Source organism: Cryptomeria japonica, chromosome 8 (assembly GCF_030272615.1).
Source record: "Cryptomeria japonica chromosome 8, Sugi_1.0, whole genome shotgun sequence".
NCBI lineage: Eukaryota > Viridiplantae > Streptophyta > Pinopsida > Cupressales > Cupressaceae > Cryptomeria > Cryptomeria japonica.
In genome coordinates this window covers 606,130,557-606,150,050 of record NC_081412.1, presented here as the reverse complement: position 1 = coordinate 606,150,050, position 19,494 = coordinate 606,130,557, and positions in this window count along the sequence as shown.

Sequence of the window (19,494 nt, the reverse complement as noted above, 5' to 3'; positions counted from 1 at the left end):
GCAAACGGATTCGTCAAGACTTGAAATTTTGCAGGGTAACTCACTTTTATGCATAAAATTGAATCCATTTTGAATTTATCCATGAAAATCAACAGGGCAAAAGATATAAACACCCAAAGTAGGCTACTTAATAAAATTTGCACTTGTGCCTAGAATGCACTTTCAGCTCACCCCTCAAAACAGGTACTTGATAAACTTCTCCAAACTGAATTCTAAAAGTTGCAACACATTGAATAGGCCAAATGAAAGGTGTGGGACATGAATCTTGAGCCTTACCCTCTCAAAATCAACTGGATCCATTTTACCCCCTTGCAAAGTAGGCCATTCAAACTGACTCGTTTAGGTGCCTTTCTGACATACTGAGCAAAATTTTGAAATAGGCCTATAAACTTGACTCAGTTTTAAATACTCCCAACAATCACAATGCCAAAAACCTCTTTCCAAACTTAGTCTCTCATGACCACAAAAATTCCTTATGACCCCCATAGGCTTTCAAGACAAATATTCCCTTATGACCCCCAATTTAAACAAAAATAAAATGCACCAAGGATCCTAGATCCTTGTTTCCTTCTCTTCCTAGAAGAGAGACTCTACACCCTAAGAATGTTATACTCCCTTCACCCCAAGACTACTCTTCCCTCCCAAGATTGAGTTTGGTCTTGACTCGCATAAATAATATTCATATGAAAGCATTCTACCATATCCAATACTCAACCAAAATCTCAATAACACAAAAACTCAAGTCACAAACAATTGCACTTACAACATGCATATATTCACATAAACCAACAAGAATATGCATTTAAATCCTAAGGGTGATAATACACCAATCTCAACTCCTGCAAATGGAATGTGCTATGAAGATTTGATAAAGAGCCTCCAACCCAAGCCAACAAGATTCCAACTAGCTACAAGCTTTTTCTTTAGCTAAATTTTTCCTTTCAAATTTAAAATCTTTCATCAACTCTTGATCTCTAAGATTGGAGAGTGGGTGATGAATTCTAAGTTTGAATTTTTCTCCTAAATAGACTCTTCTCACACTTTCCAACTTCCTTGGAAAAGGATGGTGAGAGCTCATTGGTTGTTCTTCCCAACCCTCTTACAAGGTTTCCAAAAGAGGAAACTGAAAAAGGTAGGTGTAAGGTGGGGAAGTGCAACCAACACAAGAATAGAAGGTTGTCTTACCAAAACTCAATCTTCTAAAAGCTGATTTTCGTCCATCTACAATGTTGTAAATTGTACACCCTTTCTAGGGTGGTACAATTTCACACTTAGGTTAGCACCCGCCTTAGTGTGTTTGCATCTTGCATTATTATTTCTCTTCAAGCTTTTAATTAATTAATTTAATTAAATCTAAATTCATATTTCATAACCCCACATTATAAAATTGGCCCCTTTACCCTAAGTGTGCCCCTTTTTATTTTATTCCTCCAGTAAATCATTCAATCATAAACCCTAATTATGTCCTATTTCAACCTTGAAGGTCCAATTTTGCATATCAAAACACCTCAGAATCAGCTGGAACTTTGGGATTCACTCTAATATGATTATCATATCTATTGGCCTTGAAAATTTGGTGAAAAGTAGGTCGGACCATGGCGGGAGTGCACATGGTCCTTGAATTTTTCCCCAAAATTTTGGGAGCATAATTCCATGATATTATAATTCTTAACCCCAAAATATTGGCAGGAAATTCAAATCCTAGGTCGGCCTAAAGACGAAATTAAGATCTAGGGTTTCATACATAAGAGCTCTCTTTCTTCATTTGAAGGGATAGGAACTAAGAATCTAAGAGCAGGTTTTGGAGCACAAGGAGCCTTCTATCTAGTGAAAGAGAAGCCTATGTGGAGTCTTCAACAACATTCACCAACATTCAACAACATTTCATCAATCATTCATCATCAATTAGGAGCCTTGAAGACATTGCAGAGTAATAGGAGATCTAGTGGCAATATCTCTCCCTTGGGGATTGGTCCGATTTCATGTTATTTTCATGTCTTTGTATGAGCTTATTTACTTCAAATTGCATATTTACATTCATGATTTAGATCACTTTGCATCATTGATTTAGAGCATTTACTTTGTCAATTAAAAGTATTTAGGGTTTACTCTTTAGGGTTGCTCTAGATTGTTTTCTTTCATTTTAGGATCTTGCATACACACAAGGTTCTAGCACACATATTTTCAATACATTATCGACTATTTGTGGAGGTGGAAATCACCAACACAAGAGTTTGACTAAGGAAAAACCCTATATAGCCACCCAAACCTTCCCTCTTCAGTTGCATGTGCAGAAACAGGTACTGGAAGACACTTTCATCTCAACAAAAGGCACAAGAACCACCCAGAATCATCAAATTTGCAGAAACCTATCAGGGACAGGGGTGTGGTGCCTTGGTCCCATGCAAGAGAGTGGAGTGGTTCCATGGCCCCTCTTCTTTTTAGTGAAATTTGACAGGTTGGAGCTTCAGGATCTCAGATTTGCAATTTCTCAGTTGTAGCTCTCTCTCAGTCCATCAGGGACAGTGGCGTGGCACCCTGGTCTTGGTCAGTTTTGTTAAATTTTCAGAATTAGGTACACATCCAAAATCCTCCCCCTTTCATTCTTTCAGTATCTCAATTTTAGATCTGCAAGTTTGTGTAATTCCAAGTTCATTTATGCTTCCTTCTTCATCTCCTAGTCTAGTTGATTATTCAAACAATTTTTCTCTTCATTTGCAACAAGAGGAATAGAAACCCTAAGAGATAGTCCTTGGCTCTCTCTTTCTCACAAGAAGTAGCCAAAGTTATCTATCTCTGTAGGCTCTTTCATATTCCCAATGTGTTGGCAAAAGTGGGATTAGGTCCTAGTCACCCGGTCTCGCTTTTCCCGCCACCACATTTTGGTGAACACAACGTGAATCTAACCTTCTTAAATTCTGATTTATGTTCTCATATCTGAGTGTTTTTTCTATTTCAAATTTGAATTTACATTTACAAGTTTCAAATCCTTGCATATTTCAAAATTTAGACATTAATTTTGCTAAAAGCCTAATTTTTCAACTTAAAATTGAACTTGTGGATAACTTAATATGGATCATTAATTTCAGATCTGATTTAGGGACACATTTCACTCGTAAATTTCATATTTTATAAATCAACATTTGGAGTGTTTGCATTGGTTAAAATTGAACATTTCCTTTTATTTTGCATATGTTATTATTTGAAAGAGGAAATTTTTTGTCATGATGCATTCATTCTATAGATGTGATAATGGGTTAGCCTCCCTTGTTTCAATTCTTCCCTCTCTTAAAGAACCTCCTCCTATCTATGAAAAATAATTAGTGCCTAAAAGAGTTGTTACCAACCCCTTCAAAACTCTCCCATTCTCTAAGGATGAAGATTTGAAGAGTGATCTTGGCAATTCTCCTAAAATGTGCCCTTCCCATCTAGCTATCTTAGAGGAAGAGGATAATATTATAAACACCTTTCTTATTTTTACTTTACCTTCCCTACATGATGTCTCTCTAAGTCAAAAGGTATTGTTGGAATTTAAATTATCTTCTCCTAAATTTGGTCTTACCAATGGGGGTATGTTAGTACAACAAGAGGTTATGAGTACTTCTTCCAAACATCTCCTTCCTAAGCATGAATCTTTGGAGAAAGATGTTCATCTCCCTCCTAAATAATAATCCCCTCATGAGATTAATTTTGTTCTAGAAGATGGTATTGTCCCTACTTTTCCTAGTGATGGAATTTCCTCTTTTGACTTCAACAAAATTCCCACTAGAGATGATGCATTAATGAGAAATTCTTGCCCTTCTCCTAAAGTTTGTCTTACCCATAAGTATGCCTTAGGGAAAAAAGATGAAATCATAATAAATTTCCTTAATTATCTCTCCCCTAAAGATCCTATTGAACACATTTTGAGGAAAGAGGATGACTTAGACACATGTAATGATGCTCTCCCTCCTAAGGATGAAGAGTTAATGAACAATGTTATCCCTTCTCCCGAAATTTGAAATAACAATAAGGGAATTTTTGCGCAAGATATTTCTAATACTTTTCCTAATGACCTCACTATTTGGGATGAACCAATAGAAGAAGGTGTTGAATATTCTCTACCCCATGAGAGAACCCTAGCCAAAGGGGATAAAATCATGATTGATTACTCCCTTTATAGCATCTGACCTTCCATGAATCTCAATCATTCTCCCTCTAAAAATAAATCATCTCCCTCTCCTCAACTTGGTTATACTCATAAGGATACCCTAGCTCATGGTAAGATTGTGATATCTCTTTCAAAGATCTCCCTCTCAAAGGTGAGACTTCAAAGAGTAATGTTGATCCTTCTCCTAGAGAGTTTATTCTCCATGTAGATCCTTTGGTGATAGAGGATGATATGACCTTTCCTACTAATACTTTTCCTCCTAAAACATCAATGCCTACTTATTGTCTCCCTCCTAAAATTGGTCTTATCCATGATAATATTTTAGTGCAAGAAGAGACTATCAACAATTCTTCCAACAATCTTGTTCATTCTTCTTCTAAGGACACCTTTGATATTCCTAAACCATCTTCAATCAATTTGATACATGTGAATAAAATACCTAATAAACCCCTCTTTACAGTTCAAGGTGATTTTCCTTCTCAAAGTTCTCAACATAAGCCTATCTTAGTGGTTCAAGGTGGTTACACTAATGATTCTTTTTGCACTCCTAAGAAACCTATTATTACTATGCAAGGAGCTTATCCTACTAAGAGCCCTTATGAGTATGCTAAGAAAATTACTGGAGAGAGTTATCATATGGTTTCTCATACCTACAACACAAGAAACAATAGGCAACCTAATCCTCCTCTAGTTATCCCAACTTCTCTTTTTTATCCTCAACCTATTCTTCCTCAAGAACTTCGTATATAATAGACCCTTAGTAAGGAGTATGATCTCATTGAACAACTTAAAGCTACTCCTGCCAAGATTTCTATTTGGGATTTGGTTCGAACTTCACCTTTTTATAATAGGATGTTACAAGATGCTTTGAGAAACTTAGATGTCCCACCTAAAGTGAAACCTAATAACATGACTGCTTTGATTGATCCCATGAATAAACCTAAAGCTCAAATTGTTCACACAAGATGAGTTACCTTCTCATGAAATTCAGCATCAATATGAACCTCTTATGATTTTGGTTATTATCCATGATAGTGCTATAAGATGAATCCTTGTGGAGAATGGGTCTGGCCTTAATGTTTGTGGTGTGGACTTATTAGATAAGATTAATGTGGATCATTTTCTCATCGAACCTGCTTCTCTGACTATTCAAGGTTTTGATAATGTTGCTAAACAATGTCTAGGTGTCATAACCTTGCTTGTTAAGGTAGGTCTTGTTGTGTTACCTACACCTATTCATGTTATTCCTGATAATTTGACATATAACCTTATATTAGGGAGACCTTGGATTCATAGCATGCAAGTTGTCCCCTCAACTTTTCATAGGCAAGTCAAGCTCATTTACGATAATAAAACATACACCTTATTATCTCATACCAAACTTCAATAACAATTAAAATATGGATCTTCTTGTTCAACTACTTCCCATTCTTCTCTTAATCCTGCTACTTCTAATACATATATTTCCTTTAATGATGTTGTTCCTTCTAGTACTCCTGATTCTTCTACCCAATCAAAAACTTCTCCCAAGGATATCTTTTCTCCCAAAAGAGTTCTCTCAGATGATGATTAGGGATATCTAGACTTTACCCCTACTTTTATAGGAGAGTATAGAGTATCTTGGAAAGGATCTAAGACTAAGAAGGAGAAATATAAAGAGGAACCTAAAGAGAAACCTATTTTGTCTAAGCAACTAAGTAACCACTTTGTGGCTCCTTCTAATTCAAATAATTCTTCAAATCCTTCCTCTAATTCCTATAGCACTGAGACATATGAGGCACAACCATCTCTTTTTGATTTGTCATCCCTTTATGGTCATGGTTTTCACATTTTAGCTAAGAGTGGCTATGATGGAAATGGTTGTGGCACAAATGAACAAGGAATTAAAGTTCCTTTAGAACATAACACACATGAAGCTTCATTTGGACTTGGATATAATCCTTCTAATCCCACCAAAGAATCTAAAAGACCATCTCTCAATGTGAATGCTATATTTAGTAGTGATGATAACCTCACCTCAATTAAATCATCTTCAACTTCTTTCAACACTCATCCCCCTCATAAGGAAATCTTGGTGATGAACAAATCTCTCTATGAATCTCCTCAAGAGATTATTAATCCCACTTATGAGACTTTATCTTCTACTCATTCTAAAATCCCTTCTTCTAGGAATAAGGCTCTAATGAATTACACTTATCCCTCTCCTAATATTTCTTGTGTGCAAGAGAAGTATGACTTAGTGGTCTATTCTTCTTCTATAAACTTCTCTCTTTCTTAAATTTTTTTAACATTCATCATCTTACACATGTTTTTAATCTCACTTATAGTAGAGCATTTAACATGTCAAATTCAAATACCTCATTCAATCTATCATGTCTTTAAATAACATTAATGGCTATTATGTTGCTCATCATTACGTGACATTGGTGGCTCACTTACTGGGGGTTCATTGTCATTCATGATGGTACAATTTCATGTGCAATCATACTTTTGGAAGCAACATAATAGCCTATTTCTATCTCACCTCTTCTCCCTATATATATGGGTGCAAGATTAATTTCAAACATCTCTCCCTCTTAAGATTGAAATTTCCCCTTTGTGAAGTAGGGTCTTCTATAAGGATTTCTTATTGATTGTATAAGTGTATTCATATTTGAATTCCTTCTCTCATATTGGAACAAGCGTCCCTAATGGGGATCTTAAGTACATATCCTTAATTGGGACCTCCTCCTTGCTGATTGGAAGTCTTTGATCATTCATCAATTTCTTTTCTTCATTGGGTAGTATCTTTTATAATAAACCCTTCTATCTTGTGAATGTGCATATCCCTGATGAGGATCTCTTTCCTTCTTTTAGAAGAGTGTTGTTATAAATAATCTCTCTTTGATGTCATCTCAATCCTCTACTCTTTTCAAAACTCTTGTATTCATTCGTTCTAGAAGATGTTATATTTGTCTAAGACAACTCCTCTTGAAGGTAGATGTCTTTCAAATAAAGATCTCTTCTCCAACAAGGATCTCCTTCACACTTATAGTAAGATATCTCTTTTCAACTATCTTATCCTTGCTTGAAGAGTATTCCCTCTCTTTCTTGGATTTATGACATTATTGCATGATGGATATCTTTTGGGTGTCAAAGGTAGGTATGCTTGTTCTTCTTCCTTCTCTTTGCATTTGTTTCCATTTAAATATTTCATCTTGTGTTAGAGAGCTCTCAAATCCTCACACTCTTTGTTGTGTTGGAATTGAGGTTTAGTTCTCTTTCTTAGCAAATGACTCTCCATTAGTTTTTGATCTTGTATCAAATCATCTTATGAGCATTTGTCACCAATCTTCTTTCACAATTTGATGTGGTAAAAGTGATACTCTGTTTCAACTCACTAAAATTAGAAAGCTGAAACAGGGGGGGGCATATAACTACCCTCAAATTTTAATCACCTTCCTTAGTAAGCATTTAGATGATTTTGTGATTTTATCTAACATGTGTTTTTGTAGGGTGCAGATCCTAACTGTCTACTGCAGATACCGCTGGGGGCTTCATCCGACAACTTGTGGATATATCCCTTTTCATGAATGTTTAGTTTTCTTTACTTTAGATTTCATATGCACGTAGTGTCATATGACCGCTAAAGTGGGGGCTAAATGAAGTGTCGTAAATTGTACACCCTTGCTAGGGTGGTACAATTTAACACTTAGGTTAGCACCCGCCTTAATGTGTTTACATCTTGTATTATTATTTCCCTTTAAGTATTTAATTAATTAAATTAATTAAATCTAAAGTCATATTTCATCACTCCCCACATTATAAAATTGGGCCCTTTACCCTAAGTGTGCCCCTTTTAATTTTATTCCTCCAGTAAATCATTTAATCATAAACCATAACTATGTCCTATTTCGACCTTTAAGGCCCAATTTTGCATAACAAACACCTTGGAATCAACTGTAACTTTGGGATTCACTCTAATATCATCATATCTAATGGCCCTGAAAATTTGGTGAAAAGTTGGTCGGATCGTGGCGAGAGTGCACATGGTCCTCAGCTTTTTCCCCGAAATTTTGGGAGCATAATTCTATGATATTATAATGATTAACCCCAAAAGATTGGCGGGAAATTAAAATCCTAGGTCGGCCTAAAGATGGAATTAAGTCTAAATTAAGATCTAGGGTTTCATACATAAGAGCTATCTTTCTTCATTTGAAGGGATAGGAACTAAGAATCTAAGAGCAGGTTTTGGAGCACAAAGAGCCTTCTATGTAGTGAAAGAGAAGCCTATGTGGAGTCTTCAAAAACATTCAACAATATTCAACAACATTTCATCAAGCATTCATAATAAATTAGGAGCCTTGAAGACATTGAAAAGTAATAGGAGATCTAGTGACAATATCTATCCCTTGGGGATTGGTATGATTTCATGTTATTTTCATGTCTTTGTATGAATTTATTTACATAAACTTGCATATTTACATTCATGCTTTAGATAACTTTGCATCATTTATTTAGAGCATTTACTTTGTCAATTATAAGAATTTAGGGTTTACTCTTTAGGGTTGCTCTAGATTGTTTGCTTTCATTTTAGGATCTTGCATACACACAAGGTTCTAGAAAACACATTTTTTAATATATTATCGACTATTTGTGGAGGTGGAAATCACCAACAGAGGGGTTTGACTGAGGAAAAAACCTATATAGGCACCCAAACCTCCCCTTTTCAGTTGCAGGTGCATAAACAGGTACCCGAAGGCACTTTCAACTCAGCAAAAGGCACAAGCACCACCTAGAATCATCAAATTTTCAAAAACTTATTAGGGATAGGGGTGTGGAGCTCTGGACCTGCCCATGATAGTGGTGTGGTTCCATGGTCCCTCTTCTTTTCAGTGAAATTTGATAGGTTGGAGCTTCAGGATCTTAGATTTGCAGTTTCTCAGTTACAGTTCTCTGTCAGTCCATCAGGGACAATGGCATGACACCCTAGTCCTGGTCAGTTTTGGTCAATTTGCAGCATCAAGTACACATCCAAAATCCTCCCCCTTTCATGCTTTTAGTATCTCAATTTCAGATCTGCAAGTTTGTACAATTCTGGGTTCATTTATGCTTCCTTCTTCATCTCCTAGTCTAGTTGATCATTCAAACCTTAGTTTTTCTCATCATTTGCAACAAGAGGAATAGAAACACTAAGAGATATTCCTTGGCTATATCTTTCTTACAAGAAGTAGCCAAAGTGATCTATCTCCCTAGGCTCTTTCATATTCCCATTGTGTTGGCAAAAGTGGGATTAGATCCTAGTCACCTGGTCTCGCTTTTCCCGCCACCACACCATCAAGAAAATGTCACTTTTGAAGTGACTTGGCAATCGCATGTGAGTGGTTCTATGCCCAAAAGGGTCCCTTACCCATAGGTATATCAAGTGCACCTTAAAAAATGACTTAACCTCAATTATAGGAGTTAGTTTGCCCGCCCAAAAACCCACCTAAAGTTTACCTACGGGTGAAACTTGATTTGACCATACCAAGGGATCCCTAACCAAGTTGCCTTTTGGGAAAACTAAATAAGGTTTAAAAAATTCATATGTTTTTCAAATTTCCCTCTCAAGGACATGTCACATGCCAACTCACAACACATTACAAGTGTCAAGTGACACCATAAAATACAACACATCAAAATACACTGGACATGCCCTTTCAAGGTGAAATAAATTAAAATTTAACAAATTGAACATAAACACATGAATTCACTTATACAAAAATAAACATATTACAAATGAGGTATTGTTTTTGCAAATAGACAAACCTTGGCTTCACAATCATACATAGGTTTGGCCCTAGTCCTCTCGTGTATTTCCATGGTTACATGGATTTATATCCTACACATCTCAATCCACACATCAGTAGGTCCAAAACAATATGCATACATATATGAAGGAATACACTTTTAAACACATAGCATCCAATTTCACGTCATATCATGAATTGATCTCCTAATTAAAGAACAATAAAGATAGAATCCAATTACTTTTCCTAACAATCCATATGTGACCATTTAATCAATTGCAACATCATTGAAATCATATAAAGCAATCATCAATTAGGAATGCATATATGAATCATAACATTATCAACATAAGTAATTAAATGAAACATAATATGAGATATATAATATCCAATGATATCAAATCATTTTTCAAATAGTGTCTAAATCCATAGTGCATCAAAGTAATGTATCGAATGACAAGTCCATAGTGAAAATAAAGATGTGCTATGATAGGCTCGGGGTAGGGCCTCACAAGGGGTTATTAGATTGATAATGATATGATGAATCTTGATCCAAAAAGTTTCAACAACATCCAAGGCTATATCTCCAAGACAAAGAAACTAAGAGGGCAAGTGCACCAAGATGGTGTGCAAAAAGGGGGGTATAAGTGGACACTTTTTTTTTTCCTGAAATTAGGTAAACTTGAACTTGGAGGAGAAAGTTGAGATACATCCACTCAAGATATGAAGATACTCAAATAAAAAATATTGTAGTACTCTAAATCTAGTTTCAAAAATACTAAATTTTTTCAAAATTGGATAAGATTAAGGGGGTCATATCCTTCATGCACGAAAACAAAGACCCTGATTTTTTCTGAAAAACATAACCTAGTGTCTGACATGCGCATCAAAAAAGTCATAGTTAGATTTAGTATCTTGACAAATCCTTTGGTAGAAAGATAGGTACGAGTGATCACTAGAAGTTATTTATTTATTTGTAATTTTTTGTTGAGTATTTTTTTTAATGATTTTTCCAATCGAGCACATCCTAAAAATCAGGTACTTGTTCATGCGTGAAGCATAACTTGCACCAAAACAATCGAAAAATGTAATTTTTTAAAAGAATTAAGTGCACTATAATAATATATATATATATATATATATATATATATATATATATATATATATATATATATATATATATATATATATATATATATATATATATATATATATATATATATATATATATATATATATATATATATATATATTTAAAATTTTGGATAAGTAGATCAAAAGTTATTAAAAAAATGGTACACGTATGTCTCTGAGAACTATGGAGACGCTGGTGAAAGAAATTTAATAATAATGTTATTGTTGTTCAAATTTTAAAAATATTATATGGTTGGAAAGCTTAGAAGATGGGTGAAAATATGGTGGCAATTTTAGTAATACCCACTTGATGAAGTGTAAACCAAGTTCATAAAACAAAACACGTCAAAAAAGAGGGAAATAGAGTGAAATCAAACTTCCAAACCACAACTTTGTCATCCAAGCCTATTCACAAGCCTAAACAGACAAGAGTGCGTATGGTTTTTTTTTTTGAATAAGAAGCATGTACGCGGTTCTAAGGAGAAAATACTGCGTATGCGGTTCTTCTTGTGATACTATACCATAAAGAAGTTAATGTGTATGTTTAAAATGTGTGTGTGTGCATACATATATGTATATGTATAATATGTATATATATAGATATTGTATGTGTTAGTCCTCCCTCCTTTTCTTCGAATCCAATTCAAAGGTCTCCCTTTAATATTTATTTTCTCTTTTCAGTCATGTATTTCCTTCCTTTGAACCCAAGCCATTGAACCTTTCTTTAGTTCAAAGTTCAAATTCAAAGCACACTTTAAAGATAGTTGTCTTCGTAGCTTTGTTTTATGGTAAAGGCGAGCGCTTTGTTAAAAATTGTGTTGAACTTGAACCTTTCAGTTCAAGGTTCAAGGTTCAAAGTTGATCATGCATCGGTTATGTCTTTGCTCATTCATTGTCCTTTGTTTTGCCATGGAGATTGTTTTATGTTCTGTTCTATGTTATTTTTCAATGTTGAACTTGAACCTTTGAACCTTTTGGTTCTTGGTTCAAGGTTCAAAGTTTGAAATTCATAGTCTAAGGCTTCATTTAGAAATGATGTGTGCAACATGGAGGGAAAGTGGCAAAGGAGAATATTCTGGGGAGTTCGAAATGTTAGTTTCTAATTATGGCTAGCAATCATGGTAATTCATGTGTCATGTGATGGAATGACCCAAAATTAAATGCATGCCAGTTATATATCAAATTAGGTGTCAATTCACACGAGCTTAATTAATATAGCTAGCTAGAATTTGAGTGTGATTTTTTCCATTTTTGTTGCAAAAAGTTATCAATCTTTCTAGTATCTTCTCAGTAGCTGTGAAAGTGGGAGAAGCCGGAGGTATTGTATGTGCATTTAGAAGGTTTTTGAGAATTTGCTGTTGGGTTCAGATTAGTTTCAATTGTTCTTCTTCTGCTATATTTACTTGTTCAGAAGCTAGCTGTTGTTCGTTCCCTTTGCTGTGTAGAAGAATTCATTTTATTTCTAAAATTATTTGATAAATATGAGAGGAGCCATCATGAGGCCAACTCTACCAAAATTGGGGCGCAGTTCCTGTTTAGTTAGTTCGCTTCCAGAGATGGGTGACACTTCATTAGCACAGGCAGACCTCTTTGATTTTATTGAGAGAGTTAAGAACCCAGCCCAAAATTCTATGATGAAGAAAATTGTAAGAATTGGTTTGGTTGAGGCTGTTGCATTTCCCGTCGCTATACCATGCCCGAAGCTAGTTTTGGAATGTATGAACCGATATGATGCAAAACACAGGTGTATTAGGGACATCAATGGTGAGGTGCTGTTGAATATTGACAGAGAAATAGTAATGGTAACCATGGGAATTCCTCATAAGGAGCCGTATGAATATTGGGCCATTGGTACTTCATACTCCTTTTCTGAGAAGAAGAGCACTTACAGAAGTGTAATTGCTAGGAACTGGTTATTGAAAATTCAGAAGGGAGGTTCCATGTTAGCAAGGCCACTCACCAGAGAGCACTTCATAATAGAGGTACGGTATATTGTTGTTCTGTTGAATAGATTGAAAGGTAACGCCCATGCCTTTTACTGGGAAGACTGGATGTATTTCTACATCCAAGTCATGTTCAATGGAAGTGTCTAGCTGGATTGGGGACAAGTTGTTGCAAAGAGATTGCATGAGAGTTTAAACAAATTTGCGGGGATGAGTCATTTCTATGTGTCCTCATACCTATTTTATATGCTTATGTGCACCTGAGATTGGAATGGCTTACACCATGAACCCTGGATTGATGGAATAAGGGTATATGAATACTATCCTCATCTGCAGGAGTAGAGATATGCAGAAAAATTCATGAGATGGAATGACATTTTTGCAGGAAGATTAGTTCATGAGTTGCAGGGTAATACAAATAGGAGATTTTCAATATAAGCAATAGAATTTATTGGTATTTATGGTAGTTTCTTTATCCAATTTTCTTAGTTCACATATATTAGAGTTGGCGGCTTTCAGGGTGAACCTATTAGGTTACCCAGGTATTCTTTGGACAACTATGTTTTAATTGAAGTTAGTCGACAACTAGCTTATATTGATAAGAGAAGTGGAGGAAAGTCTAGGGTGGTCTTTCCAGTAGAGCTTGGATATTATAGCTATAGATCAGCTTCAGATGGCTTGAACCTTGAACTTGAATTGAAGAAGTTCAATCTGTAGTTATATGTTGTTAGACATAAATTTGACAACCGAGGGTTTGCTATACAGAACTTAAATGTTGATGATGATTTGTGTCATGAACCTCAACTGGAGGATTATTGGGAGAACTGTGATGATGAATTTGAAGTCTGAAGAAGATTGTGGTCAAGATTCATGGTTCAACAAATTATGACAATGGGTTTGTCCATGAATGTCTCTGATGTTCAAGAAGATGAAGGTGAGGAAGTTGTAGATCCTGAGTTCAATGAGAAGATACAAGGGAAACCTATCCCATAATTTTATTGGAATAGGAAAGGGGATGATAACATTCAGGCTAGAACCTTTAATGTGATCAGACGGACATAAAGATGGCTGAAAGATCGCCGTTTTGGACAATTGCCCACATCTGCACCTAAGAGTGGAAAAAATGGTCGAACTCGTGCAACTTCTCAAGAATATCTTTCTCCTATTAACATTGTTATTGATATTACAGGTTATAAGAAACAGAGGATAGAGAAAACAAAAATTGCAAATTTAGGAGAATCTTCTCTGGGTTCCGCCTCTGCTCGTGTCACCAGATCTCGTAGTAGGAAAATCAGTCAGAAGCTCCTTGTAAGTTAATTTGTAGTAGATTTGGATTCAGAAGAAGAAACTCAAGGAACAATGGATGCTCAGATGCAGGACAAGCTCATTACAAGTGCTGTTGATAAGGGAAAAGAAATCCAAGAACTTGAGGATTCTGTGAACATCATGGCCGTTATCACTACTGACCAACAATCACCACTACCCAGGGAAGCATCTACTATTCCCAAATGGTTAAGTGCTTCGCTTACCAAGAAAAGGAATGTAATTCCCATCTCAATCCCAATGGAGGACATGGTCAGTAAATGTCTGGGAAGAACATCAAAGTCCAAGAAGCTTAAGACTGAAGCGATGATTGATGTGGATGACCAAATAGGATATTGGATTGTAGATTTGGACAGACCCCCAACAAACAAAGATGCATAGAATATTACTGAGAAGGACTTTGTCGTTAACGATATTGACTTAGGGGTAACCTCTCAAGCTACGGATGCTAAGCATTTGGAGACATCCACTAAAAGATTTCTCACGAGAACTTGGAAAGATGAAAAGGATAAAAATGAAATGAAGCAGATCATAATGCAAATGACCCAATACATAAATGCTATACAAGATCCTAATCCTCAACCGCTTTTTCAAGTTCCTTTGTCATTTGATCCAAGATCCTTAATGAACCAGAGACTACTTGATCAAGTTCAAAGAAGCCGAATGGTTTCAAATGTCTTCAGTGAATGGCTAGAATCAATCGCCCAACAAGGAACTAACTACATTTCCGATCTGGTCAATGTGTTTGAAAATGAAGAGTCTATAGGTAAAGAGTTGGAAATAGAAATAGTTGCTTGGGAAAAAGAGAAAAGAAAGTGGGTGGCTGTATTGAAGCAGATGATGGATACACAAAGGTATGGAGTAATGAATTTCCTAGCAGAAAAGTCAATTCGTGGTCTTGATGACAATGTACTTTTCGTATGCAAAGAGAATATTGAGTGGATAAATTCAATTATTGAACAAGGACATGAGGAATCCATTAAGCTTTTAAAGGAGTTAAAAGAACTGACTAATACTATGCAGAAAGACATGAAGTGCATAGATCTTCAACTCCTAAAAGAAGATAAGCAGATGCTTGAGGATTCATCTGATATGATTCAAGCTTTTAAAGATCGAGTGCAAGAAATCGAAGAAGCACAATCCTTGACAATAGAGGATTTCTTGAAGATTGCAAGAATTGAATCCATGCTAGTATTTTGCTTTGACCATCTTTAGACGCATAAGGGTAAGGTTGTGCAGGTGAGTAAAAAGAAAGGAGTGTGGAAGCAACAAATTCTACATATCGGTCTTCTACATTATTAGCTTATTCTCAACTTCTCCTCAGTTCACCTAGAATGGAGAAATATTTGGAGCACCCCTTCATCGCAGGACAAATAGGTTGAGGCCACGTCATCTATAGGAGCATGATTACATCATTGTTGCTCGTGGCTTATACCACTTTTCCTGTTTAGTTGATGTTTTTCAGTTTTAAAGATAGACTTCTTTAACTCTGGTTTAAATATAACAAACTATCATAGCCTGGTGGCTATATATACTTGATTAAAAGCCTTGTTAAGGGTCCAAAAAATTGATTGGAAATGACAGACTTAGTTTTCTTTTGAATTTTCAGTGAAGACATTTTATATATAAATGAAATGATATATTTTGCACGATCTTCAAATCTGTGCATTTGAATGATAGAGCAAATCTCTATTGGGATGAATGTTTGTGTGCAGAATATTTTACTTTATTGATTATCAACTTATTATAAGTCCGTGAATTCATTGATTATGAAAATTAGTTGTATGTTGTCACTTAAATGTTTCCGATCACCCTTGTTCTTTGAGGCATGAGCGAGTATCGATCAAAATTTATGCTACATTGAGTATACTTGGTGAAATAAGTTTTACATAAAAGTGAAATGTTCAGGGTTTAAGTCTGTGAGCTTTACATTTATGAATAATTAACTTGCAACATTCATATTGTGTTGATAGATAAATGTGTAGGCCTTTCCCGCTTTCTGGTTAAAAGTGTGTTTCTTTATGATTCATTTGTATAAAAATTCATTGGATATCATACAAGGAGCTGCACTCTTATGCAAAGGGTAAACCAATACTCGGTTCACCCAACTGTTGGTTTCTTTTTCTTTTCATTAGGGGTATGCACGAGTCATCATTAAAATTATTAAAGGAAGGCAAATCTATTAACCAACAGTATGTATATATAATATATGTCTATACACATACACACATATATGTATGTATATGTATATCATATGTGTATGACGTATGTATATATATATGTATGTTTATAATATATACATGTATAATATATATTATATGTATGCGTGTATTATCTTTTGATATTTTATGTGTATTATATGTATATGTGTATGTACATGTACATGTACATGTATATTGATATATATTGTCTTTTGATATCTTATTGTACATTGTATTCCTACCCCTCTCTCTCTCTTTCGACCCCACATAACACCTAATGACATCATGTAAGGTCCCTTAGCACACATATGAACCCTTAAGACCATATGATGTTCTAACACATGTGCGGCCCCATTATGACCCAACATGACCCCCAATGATGCCATATGACCCCTTCAGACCATCTATGATATCTTAAGGGGTCATATGGTGTCTTAAGGGGTCATACGGTGTTGTAACACATGTGTGGCTCAGTTAGGACCCCACGTGACCCTTAATGACATTATGTGACATCTCTTCCTCTCCCCCCATCTCCCTCACTCCCTTTTTTATTCCTCTCTCTCTATCTCACTCCCTCCCTCCCTCCCTTCCTCCCCCATCTCTCTCTCTCTCCCCCATCTCCCTCCCTCCCTTTTCCATTCTCTCTCTCTCTTTCTCTCTCTTAGGACCCCACATAACACCACATGCCTCTTTAGGAGAATATTATGTCCTAAGGGGTCAAGATGGCAAGATGGGATTACGATGTCGTAAGGTGGCAAGATAAACCATTATTACAATATAAAAAAGCATTACCAATAATTCTTACAAGAATAACAAACCAACATGCTCCCCCTATCTCCCTTCCTCCATACCTCATCCCACACTCTCCCTCTCCCTCTCTCTCTTATCACCCACTTTTCTTGTGTAGAGAAAATTCAGAAACACTTTCAAGATTTCTCCTCCTACCTCCTCCACTATTACCTCTACTCTTCCATTCTCCATGAAACCTGCAACCTGAAACACAATACTTTCTCCTCCCACCTCTATCATCACTATATTCTATTTACCCATCTCATTATATACCACTTGTAACATAATAATATTATCTCCCACCTCCTTTATCGCAATCACGCCTTTCTTTTGAACCATTAGATCCCCTTCAAACATGGCCTAAAAAACATCTAACCTGTTCACTTGCTAATATATTATAAAACAAAAGACAATGAAATTTCCTTAATCTAAGCTCTTCTCTCTCTCATCCTCTCTCTCTCTCTCTCTCTCTCTCTCTCTCTCTCTCTCCCTCTCTCCCTCTCTCTTAGGACCCCACATAACACCTAATGACATCATGTGATCCTTTAGCACACCGCATGACCCTTTAGGAGAATATGATGTGCTAAGGGGTCATATGGTGTCGTAAGGTGGCAAGATGATCCATCATTACAATATTAAAAGAATTACCAATACTACTTACAAAAATAATAAACCAGCATGTTACCCCTCTGTCCCTTCCTCCATACCACATCCAAACACAAATTCAACTTGGTAAACAAATTCTTTATCTAAAAATTGGCTGCAAGCCTTGCAAGTTGTTTATAATTGGCAAACATTTTCATTATCACCCACTTTTCTTGTGTAGAGAAAAATCAGAAACACTTTCAAACTTTCTCCTCCTACCTTCTCCACTATCACTTCTACTCTTCCATTCTCCATGAAATCCGCAACCGGCAACACAATACTTTCTCCTCACACCTCTTTAATCATTATATTCTATTTACACATCTCATTATAGATCACTTGGTACATAATAATCTTATCTACCTCTCTCTCTCTCTCTCCACCTCTCTCTCTCTCTCTCTCTCCCTCTCTCTCTATCCCTCCCTCTCCCTCTCCCTCTCTCTTCCCCTCTCCCTCCCTCTGCATCATCTCTCCTGCCCCTCTCTCTCCCTCTCCCTCTATCTCCCTCCCTCCCTCTCTCTCTCTCCCCCCTCTCTCTATCTCTCCATCCCTCTCCCTCTCTATCTCTCTCCATCTCTCTCCCCCCTCTCTCTCCCTCTCTCTCTCTCTCTCTCTCTCTCTCTCTCTCCATCCCTCTCCCTCTCCCGCTCTCCCCCTTTCTCCCCCTCTCCCTCCCTCTCCCTCTTCATCCTCTCTCCCTCTCCCTCCCTCTCCCTCTCTCTCTCCCCCCTCTCTCTCTTCATCCCTCTCCCTCTCCCCCTCTCTCTCTCCCTCTCCCCCTTTCTATCCCTCTCCCTCTCCATCCTCTCTCCCACCCTCTCTCCCTCTCCCTCCCTCTCCCTCTCTCTCTCTCCCCACCTCTCTCCCTCTCCGTCCCTCTCCCTCCTTCTCCCTCTCCCCCTTTCTCTCCCTCTCCCTCCCTCTCCATCCTCTCTCTCTCTCTCTCTCCCTCTCCCTCTCTCCCTCTCCCCATTTCTTTCCATCTCCCTCCCTCTCCCTCTCCATCCTCTCTCCCACCCCTCTCTCTCTCTCTCCCTCTCCCTCTATCTCCTTCCCTCCCTATTCATTCACATTTTCTTTACTGGAAGTAACGCGTATGGGGTTTTGATAAGTTAAAATTGCATACGGGGTACTGGGAATATGGACGTTGGCCTGCTGAGCATTTTTAGGGACTAAAAGCATGCATGAGGTCACTAAACATTGTTAGGACCCGGAGGCAACTGAGAGGGGGGGTGAATCAGTTGTCAATTAATTTCAACCCAAATATAACTTAATCAAACTTGATACTTAATACCGGTAAACCAAACTTAATGCCGGTTGACAGATTAGCTATTAATATTAATACCAGTGAAACTCAATGCATTAAAAAGAAAGAGAAACAACATCCAAAACACATAACACAAATATTTGTATGTGGAAACCCTATAAGGGGAAAAACCACGGTGGGAAACCTTACCCACAATCAGATGATACTACTACAGATAGTATGTGTATACAAATTGGGTATGCACATGCAGAAAGGCCAACCGCCTAGAGTTGAC